The sequence below is a fragment of the Balaenoptera physalus genome (genome assembly GCF_965194825.1).
Source record: "Balaenoptera physalus genome assembly, chromosome: 2".
Taxonomy (NCBI): domain Eukaryota; kingdom Metazoa; phylum Chordata; class Mammalia; order Artiodactyla; family Balaenopteridae; genus Balaenoptera; species Balaenoptera physalus.
The window spans coordinates 92,417,869-92,429,100 of record NC_138883.1 but is presented as its reverse complement, the minus strand read 5'-3'; the positions used below and the strand labels follow the sequence as shown (position 1 = coordinate 92,429,100).

General features: G+C 43.4%; 1 protein-coding gene across 1 annotated transcript in view; it reads right to left on the bottom strand.

The window, feature by feature from the left end:
• Positions 1–3,795: 3,795 nt before the first annotated feature.
• MYEF2 (myelin expression factor 2) overlaps positions 3,796–11,232 on the bottom strand; it is a 79,067-nt gene continuing 71,630 nt past the window's right edge. The window contains exon 23 of the mRNA XM_082449119.1: positions 3,796–10,598. The gene's annotated coding sequence lies outside the window, so the exon portion shown is untranslated. The remainder of the gene's footprint in view (positions 10,599–11,232) is intronic.

Genomic DNA, 11,232 nt, shown 5'->3' with positions numbered 1-11,232 from the left:
ATGGAGCTGATGTGTGAAAGGATATGCACAGTTTAAATGTTGATAAATATTCTGAGATTGCCCTCTTTAGAGGTTGTATCAATTTACATACCTCAAAAATGTATAAATGTCTGTTTTCCTACAACCTTGTCAAAATTAGGTGGTCAAAAATACATTTTAAGAAACTTTGGATATTAAGTGAAAAATACAGTTTTTGCTTATATTTGTTTATTGTGTGGGAACCTAGGTATCTTTTCAACTATCTTAGAACCATTTGCATTTCCTTTTGTGATAGATTTGTTCATGTTGTTTGCCAGTTTTTTTTATTAGAGTGTTGATTTTTTTCTTATAGATTTGTAGGAGTTCATATTTTAACAAATTTAGCCCTTCGTCTGACAAGTTTGTTACAAATATTTTTCCCTGTTTATGATTTGTATTTTGACTTGATTTGTAGAGTTTCCTACCTTGCAGAAATGTTTGATCTTTAAAGTCAAACTTATCAATATTTTTTTATGTCTCCTGAATTTTATCATGCTTAGTTCTTCTCTATTCCAAGATTATTAATTTTTTTTACATTTTTCCCTAGAACTTTGGTAGTTTAATTTTCATGTTGGTAGTCCATCTGGCACTTATTCTGGTATAAAACTTAGGAGAAATACAGATTTATTATTTGCCGGATGGCTACCCAATTGTCCCAACACCATTTATTGAATTGTAAATTTTTCCCACTGATTAAAATATGCAACTTGATCAAATCCTGAATTCTTATAAAAGCATTGCGGTCAATTTCTGATTCTATTCTGTCTATTCTGTTATTTACACTATTTTATATTCCATGTCACTTATCCATTCTTCTGCCTCAGTTATTCTGCTATTTATTCTTTCTAGAGAATTTTTAATTTCATTTATTGTGTTGTTCATCATTATTTGTTTGCTCTTTAGTTCTTCTAGGTCCTTGTTAAACATTTCTTGTATTTTCTCCATTCCATTTCCAAGATTTTGGATCATCTTTGCTATCATTACTCTGAATTCTTTTACAGGTAGACTGCCTATTTCCTCTTCATTTGTTTGGTCTGTTGGGTTTTACCTTGCTCCTTCATCTGCTATGTGTTTCTCTGTCTTCTCATTTTGCTTAACTTACTGCGTTTGGGGTCTCATTTTCGCAGGCTGCAGGTGCATAGTTCCCATTGTTTTTGGTGTCTGCCCCCAGTGGGTAAGGTTGATTCAGTGGGTTGTGTAGGCTTCCTGGTGGAGGGGACTGGTGCCTGTGTTCTCGTGGATGAGGCTGGACCTTGTCTTTCTGGTGGGCAGGACCACGCCCAGTGGTATGTTTTGGGGTGTCTGTGACCTTATTATGATTTTAGGCAGCCTCTCTGCTGATGGGTGGGGTTGTGTTCCTGTCTTGCTAGTTGTTTGGCATAGGGTGTCCAGCACTGTAGCTTGCTGGTTGTTGAGTGGAGCTGGGTCTTAGTATTGAGATGGAGCTCTCTGGGAGGTTTTCGCCATTGGATATTACATGGAGCTGGGAGGTCTCTTGTGGACCAGTGTCCTGAACTCAGCTCTCCCACCTCAGAAGCACAGGCCTGACACCCAGCCATAGCACCAAGACCCTGTCAGCCACATGGCTCAGAAGAAAAGGGAGAAAGAAAGAGAGAGAGAGAAAGAGAGAAAAGAAAAGAAAGTTATTGGGCTTCCCTGGTGGCGCAGTGGTTGAGAATCTGCCTGCCAATGCAGGGGACACGGGTTCGAGCCCTGGTCTGGGAATATCCCACATGCCACGGAGCAACTGGGCCCGTGAGCCACAATTACTGAGCCTGCGCGTCTGGAGCCTGTGCTCCGCAGCAAGAGAGGCCGCAATGGTGAGAGGCCCGCACACCGCGATGAAGAGTGGTCCCCACTTGCCGCGACTAGAGAAAGCCCTCGCACAGAAACGAAGACTCAACACAGTCATAAATAAATAAATAAATAAATAAAAGAACATGAATTTCTTAAAAAAAAAAAAGAAAGAAAGTTATTAAAATAAAAAAAGATTATTAAAAATTAAAAAATTAATAAGTAATTAAAAAAAGAAAGAAGAGAGCAACCAAACCAAAAAATAAATCCACCAATGATAAGAAGCACTAAAAACTATACTAAAACAAAAAACAAACAAAAAATAAGGACAGACAGAACCGTAGGACAAATGGTAAAAGCAAAGCTATACAGGCAAAATCACACAAAGAAGCATACACGTACACACTCACAAAAAGAGAAAAAGGAAAAAAAAATATGTATCTTTTGGGAAGTCTGAGCACTTCTGCCAGCGTTCAGTATGTGTTCTGTAGGAGTTGTTCCACATGTAGATGTATTTCTGATGTATTTGTGGGGAGGAAGGTGATCTCCGCATCTTACTCCTCCTCCATCTTGAAGGTCTCTCTACACCTATGTTTCAGGGTCAGCTCTCCAAGATCTCTGCATTACCAGCTTGAGAAAGGAAGGTAAAATTTTACATTGTCCTTTTCTTTCCAAATCCAGACTCTTGTGAATATGGTTTTGAGGTGCCCATAGGTTGTTGATCCTCCTTCTCCCAGGGACAGCTATTTCCTTCTTTATGAAGTCTTTTTATGTGTGTGTGTCTCTCATTAGCATTTGAAAGTTTTCCTCACATAGGTCTTTTGGGTGTCATACTATATGAAGCTCATCTGTCAGATAGTTAGCTAGTTAGGAGAGGAACAAAACTGGAAGTGGGATGGTCAGGTAAAAGAACACCCCCCAGGCAAGATTTAATGCAGGACTGAGTTATATGAAGATAGTCGAAGTCAAAACAGCAGAATTTTTTCTTTATTAGAAACTGGAAGCCAGGGGAAAAAAAAAGAATCAAAGACTTCTCTAAGGTTTTGAGCTTAAGGAATGACGGGGTTGGGGATAGTGTTCTCAGAAAAGGATGAGAAGGAGAAGAATCAGATTGTGAACAGAAAGCTGATATATATGGTTTGGGAAATACTGGCCCTTGGGGTCCAGCAAGATGTCCAGGTGCAGACGTCCATCAAGCAAGTGGAAATAAATGTCTGGAAGGTGAACCCATAGGGTGAGAGTCAAAACTCTTCTGGGAAGTAGGATTAGCTAGAGAGAGGAAGATGAGGGCAGGACCTTGGAGACAATCTTGTTTGAGGAGAAGAAGAAAGAAGAGCCAGCAAAGGAATCAGGAAATAAGCAGCAGCTAGAGTGAAAGAAATAGTCCAGAGGAGAGTCAGAGAGAAGAGAAGACAGTGGTGAAGGAAAGCACTGCTGTACCTGCCTTCACAAAGTGCCCTCATAAGCTTGTATTAGAGGCTAGTCATCTGAGGTTCAAATCTTGACTCCATCCCCTAGGAGTTATATGGCTTGAGGCAAGTCAATTAAGCTCTCTGAGCCTCAATTTCCTTATCCGTGAAATGGAGATAATATTATAATAGTGCCTACCTCATAATGCCATTGTAATGATTAAAGAGAGATACTTCTTTTAAAAGATAGCCAGCACTCAGACATACTAGCTCCCTCCTTCTTTCCTCTCTGTATCTGCTGAGGTTCATAAAGGTTAAGTGGCATTCCCATGCACACAAAGCTAAGGAGTGGCAGAATCTCTGATTCAACTACACTGGAGTTACTTCATTCTGGAAGAGTGTATGGTCAACAGTGGGCAGTGACATTAAGGAGGTTGAGAGTTTGGCATTTAGGACATTATAGGGGAGTCAGTAAGGAAAATTTCCTTCAGAACAGTGGATACAAAAGCCAGATTCCAGGAGATTAAGAAGTGAGTGGCTACTGGTTATATACCCAGAAGAAACGAAAACAGGATTTCAAAGGGATATATGCACTTTCATGTTTATTGCAACATTTTTCACGATAGCCAAGATATGGAAACAACCTAAATGCTTATCAATGGATGGATGGATAAAAAAGATGTGAGATATATATAAAATGGAATATTATTAAGCCATGAGAGAGGAGGATATCCTGCCATTTCGACCCTGAGCACATTATGCTAAGTGAGGTGAGTTAGAGAAAGACAAGTACCGTATGGTATCACTTAGATGCAGAATCTAATAGTCAAACTCATGAAAAATAGAGAGTAAAGTGGTGGTTACTGGAGAGTGGGGGGATAAAATTGATGTTGCTTAAGGGTACAAACTTGCAAGGAGTAGTAGATAAGCCATAGTTATCTAATGTACTGTAGAATAAATATAGACAACAATAGTGTCCTATAATTATGTATTGTGATAAATATCGATACAGTGGCAACCGTATTACAATATATTAATGTATCAAAGCAACATTTTGTACACTTTAAAGTTGCACAATGTTATATGTCAAATATATTCAATTAAAATAAATAAATAAATGAGTGGTTTATTCCCTCCTATGAGCTCTGTTCTTGCTCTCCCAGTAGCCTTCTTTCTTATGTATTCTTCTAAACTTTCTTTATGCATATACAAATATTACATGGATTAAAATGCAGTTCATTTTGTACACTGTATTCTGTATCTGACTTTTCCTAACAAGCGTCCTGGAGTTCCTTCCATCTCTGTATATACAGAGTATCTTCGTTCTTTTATACAGCTGCATTCCAGTGTGTGGATATATTATAATTTAATCTCTTCACCATTGATGAACATTTGGGTTGTTTCCAATCTCCCACTTCCATAAATAATGCTAGGATGGTTAACCATGTACATATGTTGTTTCACACAGCAGTTCTTTCTGTAGAATAAATTCCCCAAAGTGAAGTTCCTGCAGGACAAAGTCTTAATCAGACCTAAAAAGAGTATCAACCTATAAACACAGAAATCAAGGCTATAATTCTTCTGTGAGGTGTCCAGTTTAGCACAGGAACAGATAACTAAAAATCCCTGTAGGAAAGATATTTCTTACTTCCTCTCTCTGTAAAAATAGAAAACAAATCCAAACACCCATGATGAATGTGCATTTTACTCCCCATTTAATGTGCTTTGCTCCAGATGTTATAGAAATCATTGAGTTTGATGTAGTCAGTTATAATTTTTATTCACAGTGCTATTCAAAGTCTTTTGAATAACATTAGGGAGGTGGCTGAGTTTTGCAGGAATTCATATAGAGACCTGAGTTGCAGTTCATTAGAGTGACAACTATAGAGCCATTTTATGGTCGTACAGCTTCGGCGATCTTATATTCCTAAATGGAGTTATTGGGTTAGTGGGTGGCAGTCATGCAAGTTTAAATTGGTTTTGTTCTCCCACTCCTTTCCTGTCAGTTTCCAGCACCCTGACCCCAGAAACAACTGTATAACCCTCAGCTTATAACAAGGAGCCTCCTTCCGTGAGGCTTCAAGAACTAAACCAGCTTAGCATGCCCACAGCTGGGAGTAGAGACTTGGCACTTCCACTGCATGGGGTAGAAGAGCCAGAGAGACTAAACAGCCAAGAGATGGCCTCTTCTCCTTATTCCTGCTAGCAATCATTTCCTTCTAGATGATTCTGACAGTAAGAGAGCTGAATGTTTCCAGAGAAGCTCCATCCCAGGTCATGTCCTCATAAATCAGAACGAGCTGCCCTCCCACAGTCTACTCCAAGGACTAGCCCTGCAGCCTCAGCGGATGACCAGCCTAGGCGCTCCGAAAGAGAATGCAATGGGCCCTGTAATCAGAGGGACTTGAGAAAAGAAGAGAAACAGCCAAGCAGGCAGAAGTATAAAAATACTTGAGTCTTGTGCTTTGTAGCATTTTCTGATGAAATTTAAAAAATAAGCATCATCACAAAAAAGTTAGAAAACTGCCCGCAAGGAAGAAAGAGCAGAGGGATACATCAGCTAAGCTGGATGCAGCCAACAGCATAGCTCCGAAGATGGTGCCACCTGGTGAAGATTCAGAGCGATCGCGCAGGGTTAAGGAAAGTAGCTCAAGAAACTCCAGTGAGCTGGGGAAGCCTGGAGGAAAGGCATCAGAAATCAAAGTGCAGCTGCTCTTTCTGCTATTTAAATCACTATATATTAGCTGCAAATTTAGTTTGTTGGCCAACACTCAGAAGTGACATATGGCCAATAAAAGGTTCGGTGGAGTTTTCCATCTGCTGTTCAACTTTACCATGGCTTCCCTGCGGGCTGCTCAGTGTCAGAGCAGCCTGCACTTCAGAATCTGCAGTTCATGAACTGCACGCAGGCCATTAAATGGGCACAATTCGATGCCAGAGTATGCCACCAACCCAACAGAACATTTGACAAGTTGATGTGCATGGTCCCTGGAATTTGTTCCACACTCAGATCTAACAGTCTTCCAGGAGCCACTGAACAAAAAGCGTCTGAGTGGACAAGCTCTCTGGAATGTTGCAGGTGGGGACGCCGTAGGTTTTCCAAGTGGAGTTCTCCTGAGGCATTGTCTGGATACTCTGCAAAAAGCTTGTGAGAGACAACTACACTCTGGTGCCCATTAAAACCCACGCCAAACGCAAAGGAATTGGCAAGTGCCAGTGGCTCAGGTTTGGAAACCGTATTCATTGGTTTTACGATGCAAAGAGAAGAGGTTTATTTTCCTGGCTCTAGGTTGTTCATCTCACCCACCTTGGAACTAGAATTGCCTGCAATTGAGTAAATTGAGGCAAGCTGGTCCACTTTGTGCTGTGTTCACAGCGATCAGCTGGTTTGCTCCTTCTAAAAGCGGTCCCGCTACCCTCTGTGGCTAATATTCAGGGACACCTCGATGGACTTCCCGCCCTGTCACTTCTGTAGCCACCCTACAGTGGGGGATACATTGTTACCCCAAACCTTGGAATGGAAGGAACATAGAGAGTCAAAATCATTCTAATCCTATTCTAATTTTTGTGTTCTTAAACGTGGAGTTGGGGGATGAATGATGTCCACAGTGACTCCTTTGTTTCAGTAAAAGAACAAAAACTGTCCCAATAGGTGACTTCATGGTAACCCAAAGGGACACCAGCAGAAAATATGATGATGCACAGTACTATTTTTGCTTGCATTCTGCACGATGCTGTCATTTCTCTTGCCTGCTCTGCACCTGTCAGAAATATACGGCCAAAGGCAAAGTGAGATTCGGGGTTAGACTCAAAGAAAGCCCTGTCGCGAACTCCTGTTTTGAATCTGTTGGCAGAGAGACGGTGGAGGCGCAAGAGGGAGGCAGGGGAGAAAAAGAGACTTGCTGAAATACTACACAGGAATCGATGTAAAAAATGAAAAGTCCCTGAGTCTGTGAAGAGGTGGCACAAATTATAACAATGAATCACTTGCACAGAAATGGGCTCTCAGTTCTGACAGACAGTGAGGATTTAGGAAGATGAACTTCTCCTGGGTTCAGCAAGTAGCTAAGGCAAGGAAGCCAGTGGCGCTTGGGGTTTTCAGAGAGTCACAAACTCTTTTCAGCACATTCAGTGCTGACTTGGCAAAAACTCAGTCCTCAAGGAGCCAGCCTCTCTGGAGACTATAATTTTTTTTAACCCCTGTGTATTTGAGGGAAAAGTTAATCTCCCTGCCTCTGACTTACTTACACTTAAATCATCAAAAAAGTTGTTTTGTTTTGTGCTATTTGCTGGCAAGTTAGAGTCTAATTTAGAAACAGCCTCTGGTCTTGGAAAAGGACCCAAACCCAGACACAAGACTCAGACCAGCTTCTGCTTGGATTGCAAAGAGTGGGAGGTTATTTCTCTGGGTAACACTGTGGGGAAAGCGGTCTCTACATTTTAACCCCCAGCTCCCATGCTCCCACCACCCAATGCACACACACACACACACACACACACACACACACACACACACACACACACACACACACACACTCACACACTCAACTAAGGAACTGAGTCTGGTAGGAGGTCAATGGAACAGGATGCCTGAATGGCTCTGTCCCCTAAAATTAAATCGGGTCACGGTAAACCTGCAAAAAGTAATGGTTAAGATGCATCATCCTTAACCGTTAACAGGGACAGGCTCTGGAGGCAGATTGCCTCGGGTTTTAAGTCCTGCCTTTGCCCTTTTCTTGCTGTGTTACCTTAGGCAGTTTACATCATCCTTCTAAGCTTGTTCTCTCATTCGTAAAATGTGGGCAATGAAAACGGTGCCTGCTTCCCAATGCTGAGCCTTAAGTGCATTGAGCCCCAGGCAGTGCTCAGTGCGGTCTCCACACACGGTAAATACCCAGGGCCTGCTTCAAATCAATGAACTGTAACCCTTCTTGCCAGATGGCACATGCCCATTGGACACCTGCTGCACCACCTCAGATCCTCTCGGCCTCCCCTGACTCCTGCCCCAGCTGTCACTGCAGCTGGAGCACTCGCCCAGGTGCAGTAGAGCAGCACCTGTCGCGTGCCCATGTCCCGGGCCTCTCACCTCCTTGAGCGCCTCTCTGTGGTCTTCTGCTGGGTTCTCCTAGGAGCCGACTCTGAGATAGGGATACAGAGATGCTCCTTGGAACACTGAAAGGGGAGTCCGGGAGTGAGATGGGAGAAGAAAGCCGATAAAGGGTGTGGTAATGAGCAGGTGATTGCAGTGGTAACTGAGGCTCAACCACTGGAAGCCTCTGGAATAACATGCAGCACAGGCTTCATCGTTGGTTCACCCAAGGACAAGGATGCTAGCGTATTTAGCCACCAGCAACTCTCAGGCTCTCTGGGACGTTAACTCCCTGGTGTGTGGGTGGGGCCTGCTCCTCAACCCAAGAAAGCAGAGAGCTACAGGTGGTGCTTGCCTAGAAAGCCAGGGTGCACAGGGAAATCGGGAGCACTAAGGGGCATGGCAGGGCCTGGCCAAGTGGCTACACGCATGACCAGGAGCCCTGGGACTTCTCAGGACCCTACTCAGGGCCCGCGCATGCAGCCAGGATGCACAGGGGCATTAAGAACCCATGGAGTCAACCTTTTAGGCAAGCACTGGTGGGGAAGACAGAAGCTGGGGGATAAACTCTTCGCTCTCTCTCTCTCTCTCTCGTCTCAGGGTCAACTGTCCCGAGATCCAATTTACACCTCTTCTTAGAAAATGGCCTCATGAGATGAAGCAACTTAGGGCAGGCTGGCTCTACAGTCCATCCCCGCCTCACCCCTCCTGCCTCACTGCCCTCTGCCCTCACTCCTGCTCCCTGGAATTATGTTGTTCCAGTAAGCCTGGGCTTCTGCGGAAGCCAGGCTAAGACAATAGGGTAAATTTCATATTAATTCAAATCTCCATCACTCTACCAACCTCACAGAGACTAGATCTTACTGAGAGTGCTGAGAGGCACGATGGAGAATATCTAATCATGTGTGACCTATTAAGAAGGTAAGACCTTCTAAGTTATCCAGGAGAAAGTATTAGATCCAGGTACATGGGTATCCCTAGAATGGGAAATACAGCTCCTGGAGACAATGGTCCACAAATGCAAAACCCCCACTTCCATGGAGGCAACCTAAGTGTCCATCGACAGATGGATGGATAAAGAAGGTGTGGCACATATTCACAATGGAATATTACTCAGCCATAGAAAGAAACGAAATTGAGTTATCTGCAGTGAGGTGGATGGACCTAGAGTCTGTCATACAAAGTGAAGTCAGTCAGAAAGAGAAAAACAAATATCGTATGCTAACATATATATATGGAATCTAAAAAAAAAAAAAAAAGTTCTGAAGAACCTAGGGGCAGGACAGGAATAAAGACGCAGACATAGAGAATGGACTTGAGGACATGGGGAGGGGAAGGGTAAGCTGGGACGAAGTGAGAGAGTGGCATGGACATATATACACCACCAAATGTAAAATAGATAGAGGGAAGCAGCCACATAGCACAGGGAGATCAGCTCGGTGCTTTGTGACCACCTAGAGGGGTGGGATAGGGAGGGTGGGAGGGAGATGCAAGAGGGAGGGGATATGGGGATATATGTATATGTATAGCTGATTCACTTTGTTATAAAGCAGAAACTAACACACCATTGTAAAGCAATTATACTCCAAAAAAGATGTTAAAAAAAAAAAAAAAACACTTCCCCAAATTAAAGAAATTAGAATTCATGGAGAAACTGGGAAATTGAATTGAATGGCTTCCTTGACTGGAGCTAGAAGCAGTATCTGTGCAGCCTGGCCATTTGATACTGTCTACAACAGCCCCGGGCCACCCCTGCCGCTAACCAGTGGAAAACAAGGATGGCATGATGGAAAGTGGTCCTTAAAAAAATATATAATAAGGAAGCAGACAAGCAGTTAACTTGAAGTGTTTCAAGACTAGTTTCAGTTTTTGAGATTTTAAACACAATCTGAAAGAGAAAATAACTGTCTCCTTTTATCTGATAAGGCAGCAGCTATCAGGACACATAACTGTCCTGTATCTGTGGCGCTGAGGCATCAATCCCGTAGTCCAGCTCACTGGTCCTGGCACGGAGATGATGCTTCCTGATCTCAGGCTGCTTCCACCCCAGCTGGGGCTTTCCTGCTGCTTGCACTCCAGGAAACACTCTCTGAAAAATGAATAATACATCATTTTGTTTCTGTGAGGACGCTTGTCACTCCTTCACTTGCCGAAGTACAGATGAGTATTCAGCGAGGACTGTGGCTGCCAATGCCTGTCCTGAATGGGCAGGGGCAGCAGTGACCCATGTGATGTGATTTCGGAACGCTCCTCCTGCCCGGAATTCACCAGAGGAAGACACCAGAAACCTGCGGAAGAGGAAATTGCCACTTATAAAGCGCCTATGCACCATGCTCTGCAGTAGAGCCTTTCCGTAGCGTCCCTGGGATGGGCAAAGTTTCTCTAGAAGGCCCAGAGAGCAAATATTTTAGGCTTGCTATGTGGTCCATACCATCTGTCCTAATACCCTAACCTTGCCACTGTAGCACCAAAGCAACCACAGATAAGAAATACACGAAGGGGCGCAGCTGTGTTCCCGTAAAACTTTATTTACCAAAACAGGATCTGGCCAGCAGGCTGCGGGTTTTGTCCCCTGGGCTAGCTTACATCATCGCTTAGCTTCATAAGCACTCACGGATGGTAAGCACTGTCCTCCTGGTGGAGTTTCTCTTCAAGGGAAATTACTCAGCAAATCCCAAATGTCTTAGCGTGATTTAATTTATCATCCACTCTTCTGGAGATGAGAAGTGGGCGGCAGAGAAACAGCTCTCCAGAATAAATGCAAGTACCAGGAGGGGGAAAAAGAAAGTCAGAGGGAGAAGAAAGGGCAAGGTGACAAATCGTGAGACTTACGGTGAGGTGGGAAGGAGCGGAGGGAAGGGCTTTAAGGACAAATTGTTACAGGGTTCCATCATCCCAACGTTGCAGGACACCTGTAGGCAG